Below are 16,484 nucleotides of genomic sequence, written 5' to 3'. Positions count from 1 at the left end.
ATTCCTTTGAGACACTTGGCTTCTCTGGGGCCCTACCCAGCTCCTACCTCCATGTTGGTCTCCAGGGGCGCCCCCGCTGAGCCCAGCAGCTATCCGGCCAGGCCTGGGCAGCTGGGAGTACAGAGTCGCGGGACTGCTGCTCGGGTCAGTACCCCTTCCACCCCCTTCGGCGGGCACGTCAAACAGGACAAGCCCAAGTTCTGGCGGGGTAGGGGGGAGCAGGGGTGTAGCCCCGGCCAGCTCTCTCCTTGCACCCTTCTAAGCGGATCGGTCTCTCATTGGTCCCTCCACACCCCCAACACCCCCAGGCTGGACTCTTCTCCACACCAAAGACTGCAGCTAAAGGGGAGGGGGAGGCCGACCCCTTCTCCGAGACAGACCCACCCTGATGCTGAGTGACAGGAGTCCCTAACTTCCCCTCAGCAGAACCGTTAAGATCAAGGGGGCTCCACCGTCCTTCTCAGCCCTTCTTTTACATCCCTTCCCCTGGTGAGGGTGGGTGGGGGGGTCCTGGAGCCCCTCCCCCAATCCTCCCATCCCCTGGGGATCTTGGAAGACTTCTCTCTCTCTCTCTCTCTCTCTGTGTGTTCAGCTGACCCTCTACTTGTCCCCATTTCAGAGGGAGCTAATTTGGGGAGAACCAATTCTCCTCTTTCCACCCCTAGCTCCTCCTCAGGCTGGACTTAACCTGGAAAGTGCTTTGCGAGGGCACCTTCTCCCCTCCCTCTGTGGTCTAGTCCAATGGGTCCAAGGATCTCGTACCACCCACCTACCCCCAAGTCACTCAGCTTCAACTATTCAGAGGAGATAAAGAGATTGTGTGTGTGTTATTAAAATGTGCATGGTGGGTTTTATAGGTTTTGTTTTTTGGCTTTAATAGATGAGCAGAGCTTTGGTTTCCATTTGGCAATAAGACCTGAAGGGAGAAAGTCGTGTGTCCCCCCCCCCCCCCCGCCACTCCCCCCCAGACCACAGCTAATGGACTAGCTCCTCTGGGCCTTGGGGCAGCTTAAGTTTCCATAGAAGGGGGGTGGGGGTGCTGGCCAAGGCAAGCAATTGTCCCTGGCTTCCCCATTCCTCCCCCCCCCTCCACTCTCCCAGAACCTACTGCTTAGAACACCACCTCTCTCTCCTCCCCTTATTTTAAAATAGAAATACCAATGACTTCTCTCTGAACCTATCAGGAGGAATCTGAGGTGCAGCGGACAGCTCCACACTCTGCACTTTTTCTCACTTTCACTCAAGCTGCTGGACCACACCCCTCTCCCTTCTGTCACAGAGAGAAGGTAGGAACCTCAGAATTAGAGCTGGGAGCCCAGGCGGCAGGCTCCGAGAACTGTCCTCTCCCACCCCCTCTGTGTGAGATGACTAGCAGGCTTATCACTCTTTGGGCCCTGTCCAGGATGCACACCCTCTTGCTCCCCACTCTGCCTTCCTTGGGTCCTCCATCTCTGGCTCTGACCTCACTGTATCTGGCACCTTGCTAGAGGGGAACTCTAGACTGCATGCGCTCCTGGGAGCCGTGCCTTAGGGGCCCTTCAGGTCCTCAGCTCCAGCACACAGGCCCTCAGGGCTCTGCAGGCAGCCTTGATCTCTTCTCTCTGGGGTTGGCTTAGTATTCTGTGACCTCCCAGATCCCCAGGTCATTAGGACCTCAGGATATTTGGCAGGGCCTCTGCTAACCCTTTTGGCTAGTGTTTGTGCAGACGCGTTCTGCACCAGGGGCTTGCCCTACGGATCTCGAGCTGGCTTTCCATCATCGCTTGCCTCCTCTCAGCAAGGCATAACGTGGCCCGGACATTTGAAAACCTGTGTATCATGGGGACAGAGAACAAAAACCACTACGTCCACCCTTTGTATCTGTTCTATTGAGACCTAAAAGGGTCTCCCCCTCTCTTCTGAGAAAGCTCTGTGGAAGCAGCTGCCACAGGGAATCCCCACTGCCAATTCTGCCTACTCCTCTGGGGAAGTTCCTCCAACATCAAACCTCAATCCCTTTTGCTGCAACCTCTGACTTCTTTTTCTGGGCTCCGCCTCTGAACCCATGGTGATATTTGATGCGTCTAGGCACTTTTACTCTCCATCCCCTGACGCAGCATTTGCTATAAATATGTCTGAAGAGTTTCTTGCTGATAGTGCCCAGCAAGAGTGTGCCTTCCTTCCCACACTGAGCCTCTCTGGAGGGACTGGGCTCTCAGCTGCGGCATAAAGACCCGACTCTTGCCAGCCCTGGTGCAGGCAGTGTGACTGCGCTGTGGATTTGGGGGTTTCTTTTGCTACCTGGGAAGGAGGGAAGGTGACAGGGCTGGGAAGCTTGGCTCTCATTCTCTCGCTGCCCAGAGTCTGGCTTGGCCGGGCATATGGTGCTTGATACGTGTTTATTTTAGTCTTAGATCTCAGTTTCCCCTTGAGTGCATTGCATGGATTGGTGATTCCAGTTCCCCAGGGTGAACTGGAGGGAGGAAGGAGGCTGGGCCATGAGCAGAACTGTAGGGCTGCCCCAGGTGGAGGAAGGGGTATTAGCAGCAGGATCCCTAGGGTGGCCTGGGGAAAGGGGGCTGGTCTAGACTCCACTGGCTTTCTCTCCTCCTCTTGCCAAGTCCTAAATGCTTTAGGACTCTGAATCACAGCACTGCCCAAGGGGCCAGTTCAAGTCCTTCCCTCACTCCCACGTGCTTGCGAGCTTTGTAAACATCAGAGGTTAGCCAGGGAAGCTGGGGTTGGAAAGAGATGAGTGGGGGTGGGAATCCCTGGGAGGCTGTTCTGAGATGTTTGACTCAGATTCCTGGCCTAAGTGGCCAGAGCTCTTTGGGGAAAGAGTTCCCCAAGCAGGGGCAGCAGAAACATCCCAGGGCTTCCAAAAGTCCGGGACAGAGGGGACTTGGGCTTTAGGAGGTGGGGCTATTGACAAGAGGCTGAAAGTGGCCTTAAGAAGAAGGCTCAGAGTGAAGGGAGGACAGGCTAATCCTGGACGTAGAGTTGGAATGAGTGGGGATGAAGCACTGAGTTTGGATCCTTTCTCTTTGCCCCTCTGGCCCACTGAAGCTTCTGGGTTCCTTTATCTCTTGCCAGACCCCTGATCTCAGCCCAGATCAGAGCCTCTCTCTCTCTCTCTCTCTCTTTTTAAATGTTTCTTTATTTTAGAGAGAGAGGGCATGAGCAGGGGAGGGGCAGAGAGAGAGGGGGACAGAGGATCCAAAGCAGGCTCTGTGCTGACAGCGGAGAGCCCAATGCGGGGCTCGAACTCATAAACTGTGAGATCATGACCTAAGCTGGAGTGGGATGCTTAACTGACTGAGCAACCCAGTCAGTTGCTCCTGATGCTCCTCTTTTTCTTTCTTTCTTTCTTTCTTTCTTTCTTTCTTTCTTTCTTTCTTTCTTTCTTTCTTTCTTTCTTTCGAGTTTAGTTATTTATTTTGAGGGAGAGAGAGTGTGCGCACCAGCTGGGAAGGAGCAGAATGAGAAGAGAGAGAATCCCAAGCAGGCTCTGCCCTGTTGCCCGTCACGGGGCTCGAACTCACAGACTGTGAGATCATGACCTGAGTGGAAATCAAGAGCCAGACACTCAACTGACCGAGCCACCCAGGCGCCTCCCCACTCTGCCGGAGCCCCTCTCCCCCACTCTGACAAAGAGTTGGGGGAGAGGTGCCAGATGTGGGCTGGAGTACCCTTCCACTGGCTCTCACCAGCCCTCTGCCCCACCTCAGACTCCCATTACTTTCCGTTTAAGGATCTGAGCGTGGTAGCCCTCTCCGGCCTAGAATGAGGGCATGGTGCCTGCAGCCTCCCTGGGAATGAATTATTGAAGAGAGCATAATGTGAGCTGCTCACAGCCTCTGCCCCTGGGGCCCACCATTGCCTCTCTCTGCTTCTCACTGCTTCTTCACCAGCTCCAAGGGACACGAGGGAAGGGGGTGTTATGGAGAGGCGAGGAACGGGGTAGAGATGAGGAAGTATAGACTCAGACCTTGGGGAGAAGCCTTTTGGGGAGGAGCAAAGATGGCTGGCAAAGAGTTGTGGCCCTTCATCATGAATCAGGAGGGCAGAGGAAGCCGGCAGCCACCCTGGAGCCAGATTGGGAAGTGAGACTGGAAGACCCTTCCTTGACCCCAGTGGCTGCCCAGCATCGAGCATTATATGCCTCGGGGTAACGCAGAGCCAGAAAGAGTCTGGGTTCTTCTTTGACCTGGAGTCAGCGCCAGTAAGGGTATTAGGTCATTCAGGGACGCTATGTGCAGAGCCCTCTCTCCCTCCTTGGGAAATGACATCCTGCTGAGAACGGAGAATGCAGAGCCACCGCCGGGTGCACGTGCTGGCTGAGGACAGGTGCAGCTGGGTGTCAGAGTCCTGGATAGGCTGTCTGGCATGGTGCAAAGAACACAGGGCTTGGAGTCTGCACATCAGAGGGCAAGTCCTAGCTCTGTCTCTCACTAGTTGTGGGCAAGTCTTACTATCTCAGAAATGGAGTTTTCTTATCCTTACGACGGGGAAAGAACAGTGCTTGCTTAACAAGAGGTTCTGTGAGAATTCAACAGGAACGACTGTATTTCATAACACGTGAATTGCTACATAAAAGTTAGTTGTTATTTTGGGGCAAGACTCTATCATGCGCAGGGAAGCAGCATGAAGGAGATAGGACCTGCATGGAGTCATGGCCTGGGTTTTAGTTCATGTCCTGTGACTAACTCTTAGCCTTTCCACTTCTGAGGTTAAATGACTTTCCATAGGCCACCATCAGTCAATGGTTGATCCAGAGTGGGGCCCAGATCTTTCAGACTCTACCTCCTGGGTTCTTTCCATGACACCGTGTGGGCTGGACACTGGGATCTACTCCGACCTCCCACGTGCTCAGCACTGGGGACTTCCCCTGAAAAGTCCCCCACACCCTGATACCACAGTGATTAGTACTTCATTCCTTTGTGATTTGTGCGGCCACACCCCTCTCTCTTTTAGGAATAATGCAGCAAGTACGCCTCCTGACTTTCCCCTGAGGCAGCATGAATAATATTATCGTGTATTTGGAATGCAGTTAAAAAATAGCCTTTTATTATTACAGAAGCAGGACTTATGTATTGTAGAAAATAAAACAAATACAGAGAAACAACAAAACAAAATAAATCCAAACGGCATTCCCAGCACCCAGAAATTACCACCATTAATACTTTTGGTTAGTGTAATCTTTCTGGTTTTTTTCTTCTTTTTAAAAAGAAATGTTTGTTTGCTTATTTTTGAGAGAGAGAGAGGGAGGTAGAGAGAGAGAGAGACAGACAGAGAATTCCAAGCAGGCTCTGCATTATCAGCACAGAGCCCGATGTAGGGCTCAATCTCACAAACTGTGAATTAATTCATTGCTCTTGGATATATATACCTAAAGATGGAATTACTGGATTCCAGGGTAGACTGTATCTTTTTTTATGCAACACACACACACATACACACACAAATAAGTGTAGTATGTCTGTGTGTTTAGCAAAATGAGATCATAATGAACATGCTATTTTTAAAAAATGTTAAATTTTTAACTTTTTTTAAAGAAGAGAATGGGGGAGAGGGGGAGAGGAAGAGAGAGAGAATCTTTTTTTAAGTTTATTTTAGAAATTGAGAGAGAGAATGCTAGCTAGGGAGAGGGGCAGAGAAAGAGAGAGAGAGAGAGAGAGAGAGAGAGAGAGAGAGAGAGAGAATCTTAAGGAGGCTCCATGCTCATCAGTGCAGAGCCCGACTCGGGGCTCAGTCCCACAACCCTGGGATCACGACCTGAGCCCGAATCAAGAGTTCAGTGCTTAACTGACTGAGCCATCTAGTGCTCATGAACATGCTGTTTTGAGCCTGCTTTTTTTCTTTTTATTAAAAAAAATTTTTTTAATGTTTATTCCTTTTTGAGAGACAGAGAGAGAGGACAGAGCACAAACAGGGGTGGGGCAGAGAGAGGGAGACACAGAATCCAAAGCAGGCTCCAGGTTCTGAGCTGTCAGCACAGAGCCGGACGCGGGGCTCGAACCCGTGAACCGTGAGCCAAAGTCAGACCCTTAACTGACTGAGCCACCTGGGCACCCCAGAACCTCCTATTTTTCCAATCAACAGTTTCCCTTTCCATTTCATTAATTTTCATTTTATCTAATTCCAGTCAATATTCAAATCTCCCCAAATTTCTTTTGTAGCTGATATCTCCTAATTAGCATCCAGTCAAGGATCACACATCCTTGTATCTGGTGGTTGCATCCTGCAAGATCTCATCTCAGGTCCTTGCTGACTGTTAACTGGACACCTCTACACAGGGCTTCCACACATCATGGCAGCTTCCTGCTGAGGGAGAGAGAGATCGTAGTCTTTTGTAACCTAACTTTTTAAAAAGTTTATCTGTTTATTTGAGAGAGAGAGAGAGAGAGCACGAGCAGGGGAGGGGCAGAGAAGGAATCCCAAGCAGGCTCCGCACTGTCAGCACAGAGCCCCACGCGGGCCCGGCTCAAACCCACCAGCCGCCAGATTATGACCTGAGCCAAAATCAAGAGTTGGTGGTTTAACCAACCGAGCCACCCAGGCGCCCCTGTAACCTAATTTTGGAAGCGGCTTTTCAACACTCTTGTTGCGTTTTATTCCTTAGAAGCAAGTCACTAGATCCAGCCCATGCTCGGAGGGTGGGGATTACACAAGAGCTGAATCCCAGAAGGCAGGGATCATTGGGAGCCATTTCAGAGCTGCCTTACCCATAAATTATAGATGATGTTCCATGCCTTATCGAACGGGAAGATACACAGTAATTTAAAAGGTGCACGCACACACACATACCACTCTGGTGGAGGATATATTTTTTAAGATTTGTAGGGACAGGGGTATATGAGGACTCTGTACTTCCCATTTGATTTGCTTGATTTGCCATAGACCTCAAACTGCTCTAAAAAATCAAGTCTATTTTTTTAAAAGTACATTGTGGGAAATGAACCTGATAAAAAGTACCCGGAGGCAACTACTTTAGACAGGGTGAAAAAGGGAGTTCTCTGAGACTCAGTTTTCTCATCTATACGATGGAGGTATGGGTATTTGCCTATATGTGTGTGTGTATGTCTGTGTGTGTGTACATATGTGTACATATATGTACCTATGTGTATATATGTACACATAGGTGTATATATGTACACATATATGTATATATACAGGGCCCTGGCTGGCTCAGTCGGTGGAGCGTGTGACTCTTGAGGTCGGGGTTGTGGGTTCAGGCCCTACGTTGGGTGTAGAGATTACATGAAAATAAAATGTTAAAAAAAAAAATCCTCCACCAGAGTGGTACATTTATTGAAATTGATGGAGTCTGATTTTGATGCATCATTATCACCCCAAGTCTGTAGTCTCCACTAGGATTCACTCTTGGTGTTGCACGTTCTATGGGTTTTGACGTGTGTATGATGACTTGTGTGCACCCATATAATATCATACAGAATAGTTTCATTGCCTTAAAAATCCTCGGTGCTCTGCCTATTGGTCCTTCTCTCCCCCCGAGCCCTTGGCAGTCACTGAGTTTTTTACAGTCTCCATAGTTTTCCAGAATGTCACATAGTTGGGTTCTGGACTTTTTCCAGAATGTCACATAGTTGGGTTCATATACTACACAGCTAGATTCTGCAATACCCTTTTCGTGATATATAATTTTCTTATTCATTTCTCTTACTATCTGCTCCCCTGAATTAGAACGCAGGTTGCCGGAGGGCAGAAACCTCGTGCGTCTTCTTGACTTACACTGTATCCCCAGTACGTATAATTGTGCCTGCCACCCAGTAGGCATTAATGAGTATTTGTTGAGAGGAAGAATACATCTTGAGATCTGTCCGTGTCACGTCCTAATTGATTGGAATCCAGGTCTCCTTAACATAGCCCAAACTGATGAGTTCATTCATCACCACCTTGGGGTGGGGTGGGGGGGTGGCACGGTAAACAGAGAAGGGAAAGGGCAGGAAGAGTGAAGGGAAGAAAGAAGGAGGGTAAGAGCAAATCAATTTTCCACAGAACACATTTGCCAAGGGGGCCAGTGGGAACATAATCCCCTGGTTCTTCTCAACATAACGGAGAGAGGCTCACATTTGTTTCAAGCAAACAAAAAACTTTACCTAATATTATTTAAGGAGGAACAAAAAGAAAATAAACAATGACAATGCATGACCTGTGAAACAGTCCAGGAGAGACTGGAGTACAAAGTTTCCATTCTCATTGCAGCTAGCTTTATCCCTGGACTCCCAGACTTGGGCTCTCTGCGTCTCTTGCTCCCCAATTCCAAAGGACTTCTCTGCAATTTTTCAGTCCCCTTGAATGCCTTCCTGGTTTCCCTGCCTCCCAGCTCACAGTCTGTTTGCCTTGGTGGGTGTGTGGGCACATTAAGATGCTCTAAGCATGAAAAAGATGGTGACGATCCTTGTGCAGTGAAAAGCAAGTCAACAAACAATTCAACTGTAAAAAAAAAAAAAAAAAAAAAGAAAGAAATAAGTCTAACAAAATTCTGAAAATTTCCATGACAGATCTCGTGTTTAGAGGAAAATGACAAATACCAACTTTATCTCTAAATAAATATTTTTCAGTGCCCCTGCTCTGCCAGCACCCAGCATGCCTATTGTGTAAATATTCCCTGTTGCACACCCCCCAACCCTACCTCTGGGGGGAAACATTTAAATTTTTTTAAATGTTTATTTATTTTTGACAGAGAGACAGAGCGTGAGCGGGGGAGGGGCAGAGAGGGAGAGAGAGGGAGACAGAGAATCTGAAGGACTCTCCAGGCTCTGAGCTGTCAGCCCAGAGCTCCACGCAGGGCCCACACTTGTGAACCACAAGATCCTGACCTGAGTTGAAGTCAGATGCTTAACTGACTGAGCCACCCAGGCGCCCCTAGAGGAAACACAGGGCGTTGTCACTTTTCTCATTTGGAGTATTTTCCCGCTGGGCATGAGAACTCTGGAAGTAGTGTTTCCCCAAATGTTTATCTTGGAAGATTTTAAAACTTTCTGCAGGTTTAAAGTTGCGAGAATAATCCAATTTCATCTATACTCGCTAGTCAACACTTCCCCACACTGGTTATGTGTTTTTGCTAAACCATCCTGAGAGTGGCTTGCAGACATCAACTTCATTCCTAAATACTTCATCACGTACTTACCAAGAGCAGACATTTCTCCATAACCTCAAAAAATTATCAAACTCAGGAAATTTAACATTGTTACGATATTATCTAATATATAGTCCATTTCAAAATTTCCCAATTGTCCCAACAATATCCTGAGGACTTAAAAAAAAAAAAAAAATCTGGGATCCAGATTAGTTATGTCTCTTTAGTTTCCTTAAAACTGACAGTTTCCTAGCTGTTTTTTTTTCCTTCTATAACATTGATATTTTTGAATAGAACAGGCCAATTGTTTTAGAAATATACCTCCATTTGTTTCCTTGTGGTCAGATCCAGTTTAAACTTTGTTTTGTTTTGTTTTGTTGAGAGAGAGAGAGAGAGATAATGTGCACATGGGAGAGGGGAAGACAGAGAGAGACAGACAGAGAATCTTAAGCAGGCTCCATGCACAGTGTGGAGCCCACTGTGGGGCTTGGTCCCATGACCTTGGGATCATGACCTGAGTCGATAAGTCACCCAGGTGCCCCTCAGCATTTTTGGTAGGAATACTACCTTGGGTGACATTGTGTCCTCAGTGCATCCATTGGAGGTATATGATGTCAGTTCGTCTCATGTTTGGTGGTGTTAAATTTGGTCATTTGGTTAGGGTGGTGTTTGTGGCATTTTGCTTAATCAGAGAAGATATTACCTTAATGTTTATTCATTTTGAATAAATTTTGAGAGAAAGAGAGAGAGAGTGAGTACAAGCAAGGGGAGGGGCACAGAGAGAGGGAGAGAGAGAATCCCAAGTAGGCTCTGTGCTGTCAGAGAAGAGCCCGATGTGGGGCTTGAACTCATGAACCATGAGATCATGACCTGAGCCCAAAAGAGGGGTCAGACGTCTAACTGAGCCACCCAGGTGCCCCAGGGAGCGATGGAAGAATTTTAGTGAATTTGTATATATCTGTGAGTATATATGAGATGAGGAAGTTTGATATTTGCTAAATATTATTCCATTAAAATAATATATCATTAAATATATTCTCACCTCTTATACACATATATAAAGCTGGATTTCTGGACCATTTTTGGCAAGGGCCAAAGCAACTCTTTCCAGTTTTTTTTTTTTTTTTCCTTCCAGTAATTACTTAGTCAGAGAGATTGGGAAACAAAGGGAAAATGACCTTCTGACTCTCCTTAATACTCTAAAAAGTTTTTTTTATTTTTTTTTTATGTTTATTCATTTCTGAAAGACAGAGAGAGACAGAGCGCAAGCAGGGGTGGGGCGGAGAGAGAGGGGGACACAGAATCTGAAGCAGGCTCCAGGCTCTGAGCTGTCAGCACAGAGCCTGACGTGGGGCTCAAACTCACAAACTGGAAGATCATGACCTGAGCCGAAGTTGGATGCTCAACCGACTGAGCCACCCAGGCGCTCCAATACTCTAAAAAGTTTTAAGGACAAGTGTAGGCATCATGATATTCCACCTCCAAATACTTCAGTAGTATTTTTAAAAAATAACATTTAAAAAATGTTTATTTATTTTGAGAGAGAGAGAGACAGCACGAGCTTGAGTGGGGAATAGGCAGAGAGAGAGAGGGAGAGAAAGAATACCAAGCAAGCTCCATGCTGTCAGTGAGGAGCCTGGTGTAGGACTTAATCCCACACACTGTGAGATCATGACCTGAGTGGAAATCAAGAGCCAGGTGCTTAATCGACTGAGCCACCCAGGCACCCTGAACATTTTCCATGCCCAACGTGGGGCTTGAACTCATGACCCTGAGATTAAGAGTCATATGCTCCACTGACTGAGCCAGCCAGGTGCCCCCAAAATAACATTTTCTTATAGCGCCAAAATAACATTATGCTTCCTAACACAATTAAAAATAATTCCATCAAATACCCAGTACATCGTCAAGTTTCTCCACTTGTAAGAAGGGAACTTAAATTACCTTTTGATGGGTTTGGGCTGAGGAGGGACTTGAAAAGCCCTCGAGAAGGAAGTGGGATTTTGAACAAGCCTTGAATGGTGACTAATAGCTACATCATTGTGGCAGGACAAGTCCAAGATGGCCCCTATATGATCCCCATCTTCTGGTATTCATGACCTTGGATAATTCCCTTCTCTTGTGTATGGGCTGGCTTAGTGATTTGCTTCAGTTTGTAGAACACAGCAAAAGTGATGGGATGGCTTTTGTAATTAGCTGCCAGAGATTATAACTTCCATCTTTTTTAAAATTTATTTTATTTTTTAAATACAATTTATTATCACATTAGCTTACATACAACACCCAGTATTCATCCTAATAAGTGCCCTCCTCAATGCCCACCATCCACTTTTTCCTCTCCCCCATCCCCCATCAACCCTCAGTTTGTTCTCTGTATTAAGAGTCTCTTATGGTTTGCCTCCCTCCCTCTCTGTAACTCCCCCCCCCCTTCCCTTCCCCCATGGTCTTCTGTTCAGTTTCTCAAGATCCACATGTGAGTGAAGACATGAGATATTTTTCTCTGACTGACTTATTTCACGTATCACAATACCCTCTGGTTCCATCCATGTTGCTGCAAATGGCATGATTTTATTCTTTCTTAGTGCCAAGTAGTATTCCATTGTATATATAAACCACATCTTCTCTATCCATTCATCCGTTGATGGACATTTAGGCTCTTTCCATAATTTGGCTATTGTTGAAAGCACAGCTATAAACATGTGCCCCTATGCATCAGCACTCCTGTATCCCTTGGGTAAATTCCTAGCAGTGCCATTGCTGGGTCATAGGGTAGGTCTATTTTTAATTTTTTGAGGAACCTCCACACTGTTTTCCAGAGCGGCTGCACCAATTTGCATTCCCACCAACAGTGCAAGAGGGTTCCCGTTTCTTCACATCCTCACCAGCATCTATAGTTTCCTGATTTGTTCATTTCAGCCACTCTGGCTGGTGTGAGGTGGTATCTCAGTGTGGCTTTGATTTGTGTTTCCCTGATGATGAGTGACGTTGAGCATCATTTCATGTGTCTGTTGGCCATCTGGATGTTTCTTGGGAAAAGTGACTATTCATGTCTTCTGCCCATTTCTTCACTGGATTGTTTGTTTTTCAGGTGTGGAGTTTGATAAGTTCTTTATAGATTTTGGATACTAGCCCTTTGTCTGATATGTCATTTGCAAATATCTTTTCCCATTCCGTCGGTTGCCTTTTAGTTTTGTTGATTGTTTCCTTTGCAGTGCAGAAGCTTTTTATCTTGAGGTCCCAATAGTTCATTTTTGTTTTTAATTCCCTTGCCTTTGGAGATGTATATGACTTCCATCTTGCTAGCAGACTCTATCCTTTCCTGGCTTTGATGAAGCAAGCTGCCATGTTGGAGAGGCCCATGTGGCCCGTTCAGCAACCTGAAGGAACTCGATCCTGCCAACAGCCACCTGAATTTGGAGTTGGGTTCTTTCTCATTCGAGCCTCAGATGAGACTGCAGCCCTGGCATCTTTGTGAGGTCTTGAAGCCTAGAGCATCCAGCTTAGACATGCCCAGATTCCTGATCTACAGAACCTATGAGATAATAAATGTGTGTTGTTTTAAGATGGCAAATGTGTGGCAATTTGTTATGTAGCACTAGGTAACTAACACACTTAACAAAACAGCCTTGCATATGGAAGCCATTGTTATCATCCTTTTTTACTGAGGAGGAAACCAAGGCTCAGGGAGGCTTGATCAATTGTCCAATGTACCAGGTGTCTTCTTGGTTACAAAACCAGAAACCAACTCCAGTTAATGTGGGAAGAGACATTCATTGGAGGGGTAAGGAATAACTTTTCCATGGGATTGACGGAAAGGCCAGAGTACTAACCAGTCTTTAAAAACATGCAGGAACAAAGGGAAATTAGGCAGCAGGAACCATGGAAGGGTTTGGTTTTGGAGGTTCTTGCCACTGTCACTGGGCACACCATCGCCGACAGCAGAATAAATTCTAAACTGATCTAGCTTCTTCACTTCACCAGCTCCAGACTCAAAGCCCTTGGTTGGAGTGCCTGATCATCTGAGCTTGGGTCAGCTTCACACAGGCTGGTGCCTGGGATCAGCTCACAGCAAGTAGATGCTCAAAAATAGTTCATTCAGTTTACAAACAAAAGACAAATCTGGTCGCAGATGGAGAGCTGGCTCGTGCCTCAGAAACTGATATGACCCTTTGCTTTAATGCAGTGACATTCCCAGCCCTTCCCAGGATTTCCCATACTGCCCCGCAGGGAGCAGGGAGCCAGAGGAGAAGACCGTAGATTAAGTAGTGAAAACCTGGGGCGATTAACTATGGGAATGCAGTGTCAGAAATCTGCCACCAGAGGGCACATGAGACTCAGAAATCTACGAAGGGAGCAAGAGGTTATTGGGGCAGCAGAATTACTAGGAATGGTGGAGAAGGCTGAGGCAGTCAGGCTTGGTTAGGGCTCCTGCAGGCTGGGCTCTGGGGACCCAGAGAAGAAGGAGCAGTGGTGTGAGTACCAACAGGTTTCTCTTGTCTTTGTGGCCCTGGCTGCACCCTCTCCCCACTGTTGGGGCTTTGGACTCCCCTGGTCTTTGTTCTGAGATCTTGGGAGAACTTTGGACTCTTTTTTATGGCATCAATTCTCCAACTGTAAACACTCCCCCCACCCCATCAACCCCAGCTCAGCACTGGAGTAGAGTGCAGGGGTGGGGTGCCTCTGGCCCTGAAAATGGGGCAGGGTTGGGGATGGGCAGTAGCTTCCCAGCCTAGAGCTTTCTATGGCAACAGGGCAGGAGGAGGTAGGTTTGTCTTCTCCTCTGGACTGTAACGTCCAGTTCCTGGCACTGTGCCTGGCATATGGTAGGTGCTCAATAGATATTTTTCGGTTGTTGATATGAATAAACCACACACAGGGAACCAAGGCTGGCTTCGGTACTCCAACTCCAAAGCATTTCTCAACAGCCCTCTATTGCCATCCTTGTCCAAGCCACTGCCGTTTCTCCCTGTGCCACTATGATAGCTTCTTAAGTGGTTTCCCTTGCATCTCTTGATCCCTTGATTTATTCTGTACCTAGCAGCCAACGATCTTTTAAAACCATAAATCAGATCATGCCGCTTCCGAGCCTAACATCTTCCAAAGGCTTCTCATTACACTTTGAATATAATCCAAACTCCTTACCCCGGCCTGTGAGCTTCTGTACTAGCTAAGGCATGTCTCCTTCTCTGACCTCACTCTGTACTCTCTTCCAACACACTGGGCTTCGGCCTCGCTGACTTTCTGTTTCCTGAACACAGTGAACTTGCTATTGCCTTAGGACTTTTGCACGAGTTGTTCCCTCTGCTTGGAACGTTCTTCACCCAGATTCTTTGCATGGCTGATTCCTTGCCATTCAGGTCTCCGTGAACGTCACTTCCTCAGGGAGGCCCCTGGACAATCCAGCCTGGGTTTCTCCTCCGGTCACTTCCTATCCATCCCCACTTCTAATTGTGATCATGGCAACTTATCACCATCGACTACCTTTTCATCTGTTCACTGGTTTCTTGTCCCTTCCCACTAGAAGTCAACTCCATAAGAACAGAGAGCCAGTCTGCCGAGTTCAACTGCTATATCCTTAGTGTCTATTAACAGAGCCCTATCTGGCTATAGAAGTCTCTCAGTACAGATTTGTGCAAAGGATGGAGGAATGAATGAATGGTGGGGAGCTAAGGAATAGGCAAGGGAAGTTTGTATCACTTGGGAGCTTATGGTCAATCATTTCTTTCCTGTGGGTGGCAGTTGTTGTGGGACAGGTGGGGGCCAAGGCCTCCTCCAACCCTGGGACCTAGAGGAAGCCAAAATCTTTGGGGTGCTGCAGTCTCATTAGGGGTGGTGAGGTGGGCAGGGTATATATGCTGCATTGAACGAACGTGGGTTTTCTTTGCACATCTTTCTTTCTTACTTTCAGAAAATGTAATGGGCAGAAATCTGATGTTTAAGACAGAGAAGTTAGGGAATGGTTATTTGCACTGTAAAAGGAATCCTTGCTTTGTAAAAGGGAGTAGGCAGAGATTCACTTAGCCTCTGGGAAGACTCAGGGGACTCAAGCCCATCCATTAGTTTTGTTACAGGATGTTTTCAACACAGGATATTTATAGAGTGTTGTCCAGATACACTTAGGGGTATATGAAACTTGCATTTACATGTGATACACTCTCCTTGTGGGAATTTCTCCTTCCTGAAAGTGAGAGGTGTGACTACATCACCGTGAGTGTGGTCTGTATTAGGAAAACCAAGGTCATTGAGACCAAGCTAGACTTGGAGACATAGAAACAGTTCATGCCAGCTGCCTTGGCTCCGTTTTTCTTTTCATTGTCAGGGTGAAGACCTTTCAATTAATTCCTGACTTGATGTTTATTTTCCATCCTGTGACAAGGAGGTCCTTTCTGAATATTTTACTTGTAGCGGTTCTCGAACTGGGCTCAGCGGGGCTGATATTCTGTAAGCTGGAGCAAGGTATTCTGTCATGAAAATTCAGTAAGAGCCATCTTGTCCCAGTTCAAAGAAAAAAAAATTGGTAGAATTTCCTCTATGTTAAGACTTTTCCAATATTTTTCCCCCTAAGTCTTTGGTGTTTGTGATTCTAGACTCTGTCAGATCTGGCAATAGCACAAAATCGTGATTTAGTTATTTTATTTATTTTTTCCGTTATTTTAATATGTTACTATTTCATCGTGTTTTGCTAAGAGTATCATTTCTTCTAGGGTAGGGGCTCAATGTAAGTCTGAGAACCACTGTCTCAGAGACTCCATTATTGGACCTCTCTGTACCTCAATTTTTCCCATGTCTAAGATGAACATGACAATAATAGCATCAGGCAGTTTTATAAGGATTAGACTAATTATTTTGTGTTAAGGGCTTTGAAGAAAACTTGGCACATAGTAAATGCTAAACAAGTGCTTGCTATTAAAATTACCAAAAGGATAGTGGTTGAAATTGACCATCTTTATGACCCCTTCCTGCTCTAATGTCCTGTACATTTAAAAATTCAATAATTGAGTGTTTCCCATGTGTCTAGCCCTAGCTCATGTTTCCTATCCATGGAACAAGAGACTGGAATCATTTTTCAGGGCCAGTCTATAGTGCTCGAAGAGGTCCTCTGTGTAAGGTGCTGATGGTGAGGAGGAGCAAAGAAAAGGGCTGATGGTACCCCTACCCTCCAGCAACCGGCAGTAGAACTCAGGAGGCCAGACTAACACCCGGCCATACACAAGGGTAGGGGAGGCCTGTGTGACTGAAAGCACCCAGAGATGGACCCTTGGCACATTTTTCCAGCTGACTTGGTTGGTGTCAAATTTTTTTTTCTTTTCTTTTTTTTTTTTTAATTTTTTTTTCAAAGTTTTTATTTATTTTTGAGACAGAGAGAGACAGAGCATGAACAGGGGAGGGGCAGAGAGAGAGG

Source organism: Felis catus, chromosome B4 (assembly GCF_018350175.1).
Source record: "Felis catus isolate Fca126 chromosome B4, F.catus_Fca126_mat1.0, whole genome shotgun sequence".
Classification (NCBI taxonomy): Eukaryota; Metazoa; Chordata; class Mammalia; order Carnivora; family Felidae; genus Felis; species Felis catus.
Note: the sequence above shows the minus strand (reverse complement) of the source record.